Source organism: Oncorhynchus masou, chromosome 28 (genome assembly GCF_036934945.1).
Source record: "Oncorhynchus masou masou isolate Uvic2021 chromosome 28, UVic_Omas_1.1, whole genome shotgun sequence".
Lineage (NCBI taxonomy): Eukaryota > Metazoa > Chordata > Actinopteri > Salmoniformes > Salmonidae > Oncorhynchus > Oncorhynchus masou.
In genome coordinates this window covers 45,363,856-45,377,762 of record NC_088239.1, presented here as the reverse complement: position 1 = coordinate 45,377,762, position 13,907 = coordinate 45,363,856, and the positions used below count along the sequence as shown (strand labels likewise).

General features: G+C 40.5%; 1 long non-coding RNA gene across 1 annotated transcript; it reads left to right on the top strand.

Annotated features, from left to right (window-relative positions):
• Positions 1-2,660: 2,660 nt before the first annotated feature.
• LOC135517655 (uncharacterized) lies at positions 2,661-10,671 on the top strand. The gene is made up of 3 exons (XR_010452056.1): positions 2,661-2,993; positions 5,771-5,825; positions 7,764-10,671. It is a non-coding gene; the product is annotated as an uncharacterized LOC135517655 (long non-coding RNA).
• Positions 10,672-13,907: the final 3,236 nt, after the last annotated feature.

The window sequence follows — 13,907 nt, the reverse complement described above, 5'->3', positions numbered from 1 at the left end:
AGCTGGTTGTGATACAGCCCAGGATCGAACCAGGGTCTGTAGTGACGCCTCTAGCACTGAGATGCAGTGCCTTAGATCGCTGCGCCACTAAGGTGCCCTTGATTTATGCCAAATTCGTATATCAGTGTGAGAGTGAATAACAATTGATGGGGAGTTCAGTCCCCCTTAGCATATGCCCTGCCGTCCGGATGGTAATTTTGTTATGATTACCTACCAATTTAAGAAGTGTTAGCTGACATGGGCTAATTGAGTGACTGACAAAACAAGTGGGAAACTGCTTATGTACTACCACATTTTTTTAATTGCACCTTGTGTTTTCTACTTTTCTAATTCTCAGCAGTACTTTAAGAACCTGACTGGGTTCCTGAGGTTTTTTGGTCTGGGTCCCCTAGCGGCCAAAGGGCCCTACGCTCAGCTCGTAGGAAGAGGTGGCTTTGCAGAGGCCGACTTGAAAGTGAGAATGTAGAGCTCTGTTTTGACATTGGTCTTCTGTCAGTTGACCAGCAGGAGGCAGTCTAGCTACACAATTATTACTGCTTTTTGCAGACCAGCTATGTAGCAGAACCTTATGGCAACATAAGAAATCTGTAACAAAGTTATTAAAAAACACATTGTTCAGATATCTTAGTTCGGCTCAACAGAAATCAAGAGAGCAACCTCTCAAAAGCCTTTAAAGTGCAATGGAAACATATTTTTGTTGCTGTGTGTGCATAAAGGGGATGGGGGAGGAACGTGCAGATGTTTCATTCCCAAGCAGCATAGAGAGGCAGGGGAGATCGTAGGGGTTGCTAGGTGACCTCACTACATAAATATTTCACCCTCTCACAGGCAGTGCCCCGCCTTCTGTTGGTCCATATTGAAGACAGATAGGGTCATTCACTTTTATAGACTCTGCTATTGAATTAATCAGGGGGTTTCCAACCGTTTCCATCCTCCCTAGATAAAAATTAAAAAAAATGAAAACATTGCATCAGAAAAGGCTGGTGGGAGGAGATATAGGAGGACGGGCTCATTGTTATGGCTGGAATGGAATCAATGGAACAGAGTGAAATGTGTTGTTTCCATCTGTTTGGTACCATTCCATTGATTCCAATCCAGCCATTACAATGAGTTTGTCCTCTTATAGCTCCTCCCACCAGCCTCTTCTACTGTGCATCACTTGCCAATCAATGATTTTAGACAGTATTAACTGTCTCTGATTATGAACAAGCAATTGTAAAATGGCAAATTGTGTGAATTGGCTCCTGGGTGGGTGTAATGAAGTCCAAATATAGGGAATATGGGAATTATGTATCACATAGCAGCAGAAAACAGCAGAAAGCTGAGGGTGCTGTGGCACCCCCTGAAAAATCAGAAGAGAAAAAAATACAAAAATTGAAATAAAAGTTGTACTGTGAGCCTTTAACAGTGTCAACTAAAAAGGAATGAAGAGATGATTTAAGTTCAAGTAGAAATAAATTGCATTCGCAAAGTATTTCAAGAAACTGGAAAACATATAAAGCAAGCATTTTTTAATTCCACAAGTATTACCAGATTAACTTTTGTACAGATAATTATTAGACTGAAGTTACAAATGCTGGTAAACATTCAAATACGTTTTAGTTTAAATGCATTAAATTAGTGCAAATGCACAAAATTTGTGCAATGGGCCTTTACTAGCACTGTATTAGAAGACAAATATAGACCTCTTCAGTGCAGGCATATTTTTTCCCCCTGCACCCCCAAACTACTACATGTAAGAAGTAGTAAAGCTTCCCTTGATAGTGGATGTTAAAGGGAAACCAGATCAGTGTTATCTGCAGCCACCACCCATTGCATGCAGGTATCAAATGTGCTGCAAACGAGATCGACTTGCACCTACTGAGTGAGTTCGATTAAACTGAACAGCGGTGCACCGGTCTATGGCCTGTGACATGACGGCCAAAAGCAGTGAGGGAGGAGCGACTCCTGGATTGCCCTTCTCAAATCGAAGAGTATTCTGCGCCACTCGGTCATGTTGTCAACAAGGCAGCATGGTGCATTGTATTGTTCAGAAACATGTATCACTTTTCCATAAAATACACTGAACAAAAATATAAACCCAACATGTAAAGTATTGGTCCCATGTTTTATGAGCTAAAATGAAATGATCCCAGAAAATGTCCATACACATAAAAAGCATATTGTTCTTGTGCACAAATTTGCATACAACCCTGTTAGTGAGCATTTCTCCTTTGCCAAGATAATCCATCCACCTAACAGGTGTGACATATCAAGAAGCTGATTAAACAGCATGATCATTACACAGGAAAGCCTTGTGCTGGGGACAATACAAGGCCACTTTAAAATGTGCAGTTTTGTCACACAAGACAATGCTACAGATGTCTTATGTTTTGAGGGAGTGTGCAATTGGCATGCTGACTGCAGGAATGTCCACCAGAGCTGTTGCCAGATAATTGAATGTTCCTTTCTCTACCATAAGCCGCCTGCAACATTGTTTTAGAGAGTTTGGCAGTACATCCAAATGTTCTTACAACTACAGACCACGTGTAACTATGGCTTAAGCCCGGGAGGAAGCCCAGTTCCATAACGAATGCAATCACTTTTCACCCAACGCAAACTCCTCCCACCGGAGTAACATGGGCCAAATAATTGAATCCCCTCAATGTTTAGAGGTTGGCTCCGCTAGCCTTCGCTCTGATTGGAGAAACTGGCTCCTATACAGAGGGAAACCTTGAGTTACCGCGGACTGGCTGTAATGGGGGGCCTGGCCCCGGGCACTCAACCGTCAGAATTAGCTAATTGTTATACAATATAGCTAGGTAGCTAATTAAAAACGGTGGCAGTCTGGTTAAGGTAGGCTTGTATGGGGTTCTCTCCACGCAAGTTTGCATGTGATTTTATACCTACGCGAATGCAACACGGTTGCAGTGAACTTCAGCAGCGCGAGCTAGCCCAGCCCCCGCTAGCTGGCTAGCGAACGAGAATTTGCTAGCGGATCGGGGCTTCAGTCCGTAAGTAGCGACATCGAATTATAATGGTCTGTTCTATGTTAGTAAAAGCGACTCTAACTATGTGGGTTAACTAGCGAGTTGCCAAACTGGCATGGAATTTGTGCTGCACTGTCATACAGCGCGAGCCACTGCTATCAGCCTCAGCCGTAGACGGTGTGCTAAACTAGCTAGCTAACATTAGCTACACTATACTAACCCCTGTGTTTTGAGAGGCTAGTAAAACCACTGCAATTTCCTTGACGCAAACTCTATCCTTTAGACCAGGGTTATTCCTCTCTTGTCCTACGAGGTTCGGAGCCGGTTGGTTTTCTGTTCTATCTGCTAATGAATTGCACTCACCTGGGGGGATGAAGAGAAATAAGCAATGAAACTGGCTTCGATGTCCAGAGTTTAATATGAGGTCTTTAGATTGTTTTTAACCCATAGAATCCAGCATGTGTTACGTTTACGCAGCAGCATTGCTATTTTCATTTGGTATCTAGGCAGCTGCTAATTCGGGGATTGCGTGGATCTATATTTAGACACAAAGACCGATGGAGTCATTCTTTGTCTGCTTGCTGCACAAATGCATTTGATAAGCTCTGACTGCATGGCACATTACTGTGCATTGAAATGCGGCTTATTTTATGTACACTGACTGTCATTGACTGCATGCATGAATTACACTTTTTTATGATGTCTGCAGTGCCTTGAGTAGTAGACTGGGAAAAGAATTCGGCCCTGACATTTTATCCACATCACTGTGCGCGCTGCCAACTCCAGCCCCATACACACCCTACTTAGACACAGACATTAGTGCTGACACAACATCGGCACTACAGTGCCGCGTTTCTCAACCATTTCGGTACCAATGACTGGCGAGACGTGGTCCTCGTTTTCATTCAACCAGCTCATGTTTAAAAGAAATGTAAACACACCACTAGAGATACAGCTTAGCGCTGTGACTGTCACTCTGTTCTGGCCATTTTGTTTGCCACCCTGGTGTGTTGTCTGTCTCACCACACTGCTTTTTCGTTGTTCTCAGTCTCAGGGTTTTGTTAACTGGTAATAGGCGGCGTTTGGCAGATAAAATAAATAAATAGAAAATCCTCAAAATAAAATTGGCACCGGCCAATTAATTGTCCAGGAGAAGAAACGATTCCATAGCAAAATAATGCTTTTTAGCATTTTAGAAATACCAGTCGATGGAAATACATTTGACTGGTAATGCTTATCGGTCTATGGGTTAATTTGCATAATTTAGCGGAATTAAATTGGTGTGTGTGTGTGTGTGTGTGTGTGTGTATATACATAATGAATATACTGTATCTTATTTATCACATGCGTGCAGAGCCTTAAAGCGAAAAATCTGCAACAGCATCCCAAACAGCGAATGCATAAGCAACAAAAGACAGGCTTCATCAGCGCGTCACACACCACTTTGCAATGAGCTGGAGGCAGTATGCATTTTGAAAACATGTACTTAATTGTTTGAAACCTGAACATTTTACTACATATTATGAGGCATGTCTTACCTTGCTTCAAAGTAGCCTAGCCAAAATCATTTTATATAAACTCTTTCATTGTCCAGTAGTCAAAGACACAATCCTAGTCATGTAGCAACCCATGCTAGTTTTTGTATATTAGATCTCTCCACTTTCTAAATGTCTTAACATATATTTCAATCTCTTGTCAGCATAAAACCGCTCGCAAGTGCCGTGCGCTTTTAACAAAATGTGTTTTCCTGCTGCGCTTATAATGTGAAGAAATGAGTTCAACATTTTAAACTTAAAGTTTTGATCTGTTGCATCAGACTCGTTATTTTCATTTTTGTTGTATATTGTCTAGGCCTACTGGTTGTATGGATTTGGGTTCTATCGTCCCACAGCTGTCCCAACGTCTGTTTGGAATAGTCTAGTTCTTTCGCGATAAACTGAACGATATAATAGGTAAACTTGTCTAATATGGTGATTCCAAGAACACAGGATGAGATGTTACTATGCTTTGTGCAAGCACTTCCAAGAGTTAATTTCACCAGGGTCACTGTTCATTTGGGGAGCGCATCGTCAGTAGTGTACCTTTGGTTCCTAGGGTGTTTCGGAGATTGAAAAAGTAGATTGACATAGGCTAGTGATTCTGCTGTTGGTTGCTCTTCTTGTTGGCTGGGGAAAAAGTAAATGTGGACAGTTATTCAAAAATCTTAAAAGTTGTCATCAGAATTTGGTAGGAAGTACCACACATCGTTGCATCGTTGTAAATCAGAACTTGTTCTCAACTTGCCTACCTGGTTAAATAAAGGTGAAATAAAAAAATAAAAAAAATAGGCTTACCTCCCTCCCTCCCGTGATGTAGTACAGGACTGGAGCTAGAGAGCGGTTCCTGTCTGTACTTCTAAGATCCTTCTAGGCTGCTCAGCTTGCTACAATATCTGGCTAGGCTAACCTCCCTTCTTCTCGGCTGTTGTGCTAGTGGAGCAGAACTGGGGTTATAGGTCAATGGGCTGGAGCTGTGTCTACAGACTCTGTAGGGCAGTGTCTCAAGCAGGACACTGTCTGTATCCTGTGAGTCTCTCAAGTGGTTTTGAGTCAGGCTCAGTACGGAGGACCTACGCTGGGGGTAAATTTGACCTCGTTTGACTGGTGCGTCCTGGATGAGTTTCAAGCTGCAGTCAGGGAAGTGGAAAGGACAGTCTTTATGCTTTAAACAGGTGGCCTGGCCTACTTTCTGTACTGTAATACAGACTAACTCCTGTTATTCATCAAACAGTTGTATTTCATGCTTGTCTCTCTTGGTCTTAGGTATCAGCTTAACCCTCAAACGGAAATGAACACAAGCTATGATGAATCCTTTGAGGTAAGAACTTCTGCGTCATAATTATGTCAGACAGCCAAGTCCCTTAATGAATGACAGTGCAGGGCTACTGTAGTATTTATTGGTCTGTAAAGATGTCATAAGCTAATAATAGCTGCTGACATACAGTTGAAGTTGGAAGTTTACATACACTTAGGTTGGAGTCCATTAACTTGTTTTTCAACCTCTCCACAAATGTCTTAACAAACTATAGTTTTGCCTATCGGTTAGGACATCTACATTGTGCATGACACAAGCAATTTTTCCAACAATTGTTTAGACAGATTATTTCACTTCTATATCACTTATGTTTTCACACTGTATCACAATTCCAGTTGGTTAGGTGTTTACATACACTAAGTTGACTGTGCCTTTAAACTACTTGGAAAATTCCAGAAAATTAAGTCTTGGCTTTAGAAGCTTCCGATAGGCTAATTGACATCCTTCGAGTCAATTGGAGGTGTACCTGTGGATGTATTTCAAGGCCTACCTTCAAACTCAGTGCATCATGGGAAAATCAAAAGAAATCAGCCAAGACCTCAGGAAAAAAAATGTAGGCCTCCACAAGTCTGGTTCATCCTTGGGAGCAATTTCCAAACGCCTGAAGGTACCACGTTCATCTGTACAATAGTACGCAAGTATAAACACCATGGGACCATGCAGCCGTCAGACCGCTCAGGAAGGAGATGCATTCTGTCTCCTCGAGATGAACTTACTTTGGTGCGAAATGTGCTAATCAATCCCAGAACAACAGCAAAGGACCTTGTCAAGATGCTGGAGGAAACAGGTACAAAAGTATCTATATCCGCAGTAAAACGAGTCCTATATCGACATAACCTGAAAAGCTGCTCAGCAAGGAAGAAGCCACTGCTCCAAAACCACCATAAAGAAGCCAAACTACGGTTTGCAACTGCACATGGGTACAAATATTGTATTTTTTGGAGAAATGTCCTCTGGTCTGGTGAAACAAAAATAGAACAGGTCGGCCATAATGACCGTTGTTATGTTTGGAGGAAAAGGGGGGAGGCTTGTAAGTCGAAGAACACCATCCCAACCATGAAGCACGGGGGTGGCAGCATCATGTTGTGGGAGTGCTTTGCTGCAGGAGGGACTGGTGCACTTCACAAAATAGATGGCATCACAAAGTAGGAAAATGATGTGGATATATTGTAGCAACATCTCAAGACATCAGTCAGGAAGTTAAAAGCTTGGTCGAAAATGGGTCTTACAAATGGACAATAACCCCAGGCATACTTCCAAAGTTGTTGCAAAATGTCTTAAGGACAACTAAGTCAAGGTATTGGAGTGGCCATCACAAAGCCCTGACCTTTAATCCTAAAGAAAATTTGTGGCTAAAACAGAAAAAGTGTGTGCGAGCAAGGAGGCCGACAAAGCTGACTCAGTTACACCAGCTCTGTCAGGAGGAATGGGCCAAAATTCACCCAACTTATTGTGGGAAGCTTGTGGAAGGTTACCCGACACGTTAGACCAAAGTTAAACAATTTAAAGGCAATGCTAACAATCAATTAGTATTTTGATGTGAACTTCTGACCCCCTGGGAATGTGATGAAAGAAATTAATTGGTGAAATAAATCATTCTCTCCTTTTATTCTGACGTTTCACATTCTTAAAATAAAGTGGTGAGCCTAACTGACCTAAAACTATTTTTTTGTAAGATTAAATGTCAGGAATTGTGAAACTGAGTTTAAATGTATGTAAAATTCCAACTTTAACTGTACATGCTGAGAAACCTGCTCTAGGCTAAATTATGGTTAAAGTTTCTTAGTATTGTGTTGTCCGACCCCAAATCTCTACTTACATTTTAGCTGCATTTACAGATGCTTCTTGAATATGTCTTTTGGCAAGTCTCAACATACAGTATTCACATGTGCAGTCAATATATCATATCGAAAACATTGAATTAACATTTGCCTTTCTTAGAGAAGACTGCAAGTCACTGCCAGTCAGACAAAAGGGCATCAGCAACGAAACGGCTCACCATTCCTTCCCTTCCTTCCTGGAAGAAACACCACACTGTCACCCTAAAGAGCAAATGGAAAAATGAAATCTGTATATTTTAGTTTCATATTTCTTTTGTTAACATGTCTCTTTTTTTGGTGTGTGGGGGTATAGACGAGATCATGATGACTCTGAAGTTTCATACCTTCTCTCTCTTATCTGTGATTTATTAACATGTTTGATATACAGTAGCCTGTAAGGGACTCTAAGCCTTGACGATATGTTTTGTATTTCGGGAAGGAGAGGAGAAGACTCAGGAATGTATTAACACCGATACCTGGCCGACTTGAGCAGAGTCTCCTACATCTGAGACCTAGCCTGGTTCCCGAGATCTGTTTGTGCTGTCGTCTGTGACATCGGCAAGATGGCACAAACCGATTTGGAACCAGGCGAGCAGAGGCCCAACATCTGCGTTTTCAAACTCTACCAGTGGCCCCTTTTTTTGGGGGGGGGGGGGGCTGAGTACAGTAACTGACAGGCAGCAGCATGTCATCCACTCTTCCACAGAACACAGTTGAAACAGCTGCTGGATCCTCCATGCATGTTTTAATACTCATTCAGTTCTATCTGCTCTGTTCACCTCACACACTCATCAGCATTGATCTCTGCTTAACACCGTGTGTAGTTAGGCCTAGACTTATATCATTGTCTGTACAAACACACTTAAAAAATCTAATCAAATGTTTATTTGTGACATGCTTCATTAACTACATGTGTAGACTAACAGTAACATTCTTCAATAGTATTTTTTGTACAATTTAAGAGTTTTTAAATCTTGAAAGGGAGTGGTTCGACCTCGACGCATAACCATTCAAACATTGGGTTCGGTATTTTACCTCTAATAGTCCTAATCCTTCAGCTCTTGAGGTGATTCACACCCTTCAGTTCTCAAAAATCCTCTGCTCATTCTCAAAACTCAAATATTTACATTCTCTATAAAGTATTTACTGAGGCTAAGAGTCCCCCCTTTTTTCCATTTTAGATTACTAAATGCTTGGTAGTTCATTCTTTTTTTGTTTTGAAATGTGTTTTTTTTTTTTTTTTTTTACATTTTATGTAGTATTTTAAGTTTCAAATGTTTACGTTGCAAACTAGTATAAAACCACGTGTAGACACAGGCATGTACGCTGTGATGTATAGAAGTAGCTATAGTAGAAATGCATTTGTTTCCTTGTGGTAAGTGAGTGAGATGCTGCCACGGAACTGAGACACTGATGATTGGTGCTATTTTGGACTTTAATCTGCTCCTTGGAAAGGTAGCTGAGATGGGTTTTTTACTTTCATGTTCTGATTAAGGAAGGGGTTGGTTCTTTGACGTCTGGTTATTGTAACTCGGTCTGGATTGGCTTTGTTTTTCCCTTGTCGTTTTCTGTGCGGCTTTCTCATTGGACTTAAGGAAAATATCAACTTCTTTCATGGTAATGTTTTACTAAAGGGGGTGGGGGGGGGTTTAGGTGAGTATTTATGAGGATACACCATGTTGATCGGAGCAATCACAAAACTGCAATCGTTAACACTAGTTACCCTTTAAAACTGAGATGTGCAATCAAAGGGATACGTTGTATCCAGTAGTACCCAGCACAAGTCACTTTTTTAGAGAATGTTTACGTTTTTTGTTTATTTTCTGATTGACAGACAATCTTGAAACCAAGAGTGCATTTTTTCCCCTAACGTGATTGTTTAACAGATCTCCTAAGCGATTTTGCACACTTGTGAGTAATGAAATTGTCACGTATAGAAGACGCCACAGAATGTTAATGTTAGATATCCGCTTCAAGTTGGTTAGCGTAAGTAAACACTGAAACGTAAAGGTTATTTTTAGAAAATGGCACTTGGGAGAACTTGATAGTTAAATTATAAAATGAATGAACACACTTTAATGTGTGTCAAGGCCCAGCCTGTTAGGGTTTGGGTTCAGGGTTTCAACTTTTCTTCACCAGCTGGATATGACTTAATGCTATAGTGAGTCATGTGTGATTATATAATGTTAGTTAACATGAGTCTGGAGTCACATGATGCATATAATCTTGTTTTAGAAAACCATTTTCAGGGCACACATGTATCATAAAGTGATCTCCGTTTTAAAAATATATATATTTTTCATTGTCTTTGAATTATTTAAATGAATGGTTGACTAACCCTTTTTATTAAACAACTAAAACACCAAAGTTTTTTTAATTTTAGCAAAAAAAAATTGACAACTAGGGTTAAGGGCCTTGCTCAAGGGCACATTGACAGATTTTTCTACCAGTTGTCTCGGATTCAAACCAGCAACCTTTCAGTTACTGGCCCAATGCTCTTAACCACTAGGCTATCTGCCACCCTAGCTAGAGATTTAAAACATCAAAGTTATGTCAGTATTTGCAGTTTTGTTTTTGCTTCCCTTTTTTATATTGTTAAATATTCTAATTAATATAATAATAACCAACTTGAAAGCCCACTTTAGTTTTCTTTGTCTTCCATTCTCCCTCGATATTGGGACCTATTGAACCAGCATGTTCTGGTCTTGTTAATTGCGTGCTCTCTTTTCGTCATTGTGGTTTTTGTTTTGTGAAAAAAAAAATATATATATATCTTCTTGCAATTCTTTCCTCATAGACTACTTAATATGAATTCTGTTTTGTACATAGCAAAGTGACTAGCGTAGGCAGGATGTGTTGCGTGATGTATTCAGTATTTACCACTAAGGTTGAAAAAAATATATATACAGTATGCCAGCTTTGGAAAAATGATTATAACGATGCGCTTAACTTACAGTATCCCATGTACTTTACTTTGGCAATTTTAGAAGTAGTGCAATAAATATGCAAGCTTGTAATTTGGTGTTTTATCTGATGTGTGTGTGGCGTCTTCTTTCCAGTGCTGTAGGAAACTTGTGCAATTGTGCTTTGTTAGAGAAGCCTGCCTGACTGGTCTTGGAATACAGTTTCAAAAAGTCATGTGATTTTTTTTTCTTTTTCAAGCTGTGGTTTTTAACCATTGGTGGCAAACAGCAGAGAGCCAGGTATCCAGAGAGCAGAGCCAAAGTGTGGTTGTACAGTTCCTATGGCTTCCAAGCGGATATTCCTTACAACGTAGTTGCGCCACGGCAAAATCATTAGTCACGGCAAATAAATATGTAACATGGAAACATATTTCTGCTGAAGCACACTTTGAAGATGCTAGAGCAGTCCATATTTTTTCCCCCTCTGAAAACAAAACGAGTAACAAAGTACCAGTTGTCTTCAAAAAAAAATTCAGCGAGAACCCCATTTTCGCCATATTTTTTCCCCGCCAATTCTCACGAGCCCGTCCCAAATCTAATGACACAACCTTTAAACTCTGTGTGTATATATATATACTAATTAATTGAATGTTAAGAAATATATTGGTTTATTTAAGAAAATAAAGCCATACATTTACTCAATAGTATTGTTTTAGATTATCTTACAGATAAAAATCTGTACTCTTTTTTTTTTTTTTTTTTTTTTTTTTTTTTTTTTTTTTTGGGTTACAAAAATGTATTTGGCGACCCCAGCTTTGATTACCACTGGAATAGTTCACCTATTTACATAACTTGTTTTGTGGGAGTGAACTATTCCTCTTGTGGAGCATTCAAGTGTGTCATGGGGAGGGAAACATGCATTATGACAAGCAGTTGTATTGGCCTTTTGTTAGAGGGAGAATTCCAACTTTCCACAACCTACTTTTATTTATTTCTCAACTCCTAAAATATATGCGAACAGCACCATTTTAAACCCAGAGTTTATAGCAGCACAAGATGACTTAAGAAGTAACCGATCTGTTAGGCTACTTGTTTCTGTCTGTCCATCAATGTCACGTTACTGCTCCACAATTCACCATGAATGTAGAGGGGGGAGGGGCTAAATGTAACATGGGTCAGTTGTAGGTAACTTGGGGTAAAATGGCAATATTTGGGGAGAGACTTAAAAAATGGTAAGATTGTTTTTATTTGAGCAAGAGTAGTGACACTAGGGACTGTTGTGGTGGGGAGGGGGAGAAGAATGTTGACATTAAGTGATTTCTGTACAGAAGTACAGGCAGTCTTACCCTGTTTGTTGAGTTACCCTAGTGGGTAGGCCTACATTATATTCATTGTTTATATGCAATTTTTTGGGAATGTAAAATTCATCAATAGGATAATAAATAATTAAAAGAATATTTGGGATCTGACTAATGATTAGCCCAATAAGTAACCCCATGCTTCAGCCTATTTATCTGCACTTTGCTGCATCAGTTGGGCTACAAGCGATGTTTATTGCTAGTACCTAATAATCATTTTGGGGTATAATGTTCTTAAGTTGCCAGAACTGAGCTTCTCATTCCTACATAAAAATTATCTGACCCCCAAAACAAGGGGGTGGGAACACCCTTTCAACTCCCCTGCTACAGTATATATTTTTCCAGTGGAGAAACTGCATTGTTGGGTGAACCTCTACCCCCCCCCCCCCCTCCCCCCAAAAAATAATTTTCCACCAACACAGGCAAACACTAAGCTCTATGACATTTTAAAGTACAGTAGCTGTCCTTAAAAGGCAAACACAGCCGGAGATGATTACTATCATGGATAAATCAAATAATATTGCAGATTTGTGCATGATGGAAAGCAGTGTTTAATTTACCCACAGAGAAACACCACATCCCTCTTTAATTCAATACTGAGGTCAGTTTTACCCACTGAGATGCCGTAGAAATGCCTTATTAGCAGTTCTCAGAGATTCAGGTTAATCTCTATGGAGTTTCATTCTGGGAAAGTGGAATTGCAGTCAAGGGGAATCTGAATCAAACTAAGATTTGGTGAACAATGGCATTTTAACTGAAGAGGCATGTGATCTTAAGATAGAGGGAAGTTTCTCAATGTTCTTGTGTGTATTCTTGTGTAACTGGTGTGTGAATTTTGTGGGCGTAGAAACGGTCTTCCCACTGCAGTATTTGGGCTGTTGGGTTCATGCATTCAAAGCCCATTATTCCCTGACATCTGTGTGGCAGGAGGCTCTGGTCAGACCGAGCTGAGCCACTACTGAGTCCTGGCTCCCTGGTGCTGTCTGTCTTTGTTTCGGTGACCAGCTCATTCTCATCAGCAGCTCCACCTTCCAAACACCACTTTTCATTCATTTTAATTTTCATTCCCTCTTCCTCACTTTCCCTCCTCCTTATTCTCTCTCTCCATCTCTTCCCCCTCTTGTCTTTGCCTCCTCTTTCTCGCTATGCCCCCCCTCCTCTACCCCGTCTTTTCTTTTTTCTCTTCGCAAAACAATACCAAGGATTCCTAGTTTGCATTACATTTTGTCTCAGACGATTGTGTATTAATAACATTCAATTTATAGTTGTATTTGACCACTTTTCTCTGTAATTACTGTAGTCTCAGTCTGTGTGGCGCCTTCCAAGCCCGTCTATCAATCATATTCTGGCATTGGGGCGGTGAACGGGTGAAGGCTAAAGCACTGTTGTGTACTGTACTCCTTAGCTAAACAGCAGCATGGGAAATTATGGTCCACTTGGAGTCTGGGACCAGCTCTTTCATAGAATCCTTTCATTAGCTAGCTACCCGAGACCCAGAACGTTTAAGCCTTCCTAAGGAAAAACATGCATTCCAGACACACACACACACAGAGAGACTCAGGGGGAAAAGGACATGTCCATTTCCTAACCTACAGTATCACATCAATGATCCATGACCTTTCAGCTTTTTAATGGAATTATAGGCTTCTGTTTCCTTTAATGGGTTTCAGTGCTATGCATCACAGTGCATGAGTGTCTATGGCAACACACGATCTCAGTCACTTACTGTTATTCAATACAAAAAGGACAGGATCAGGAAATACCTCAGAAGCAGGCTGTAGAACTGCCATGAAACCAAATATGATTTATCTTGTTAAATCCCTCTATTCGAATTTGATGTTGTACAAAGACATTGCTCAGGCGAGTATGCAGTATTTTTGGGTAAGATGGTTGACCGTATTACACTTCAGGAGTGACACAAGATGACTTCAGAAGTTACCGATCTGTCCGGCTACTTGCTTCTGGCTGTCCATCAATGTCAATTACTGTATGTGTAGCGGACAT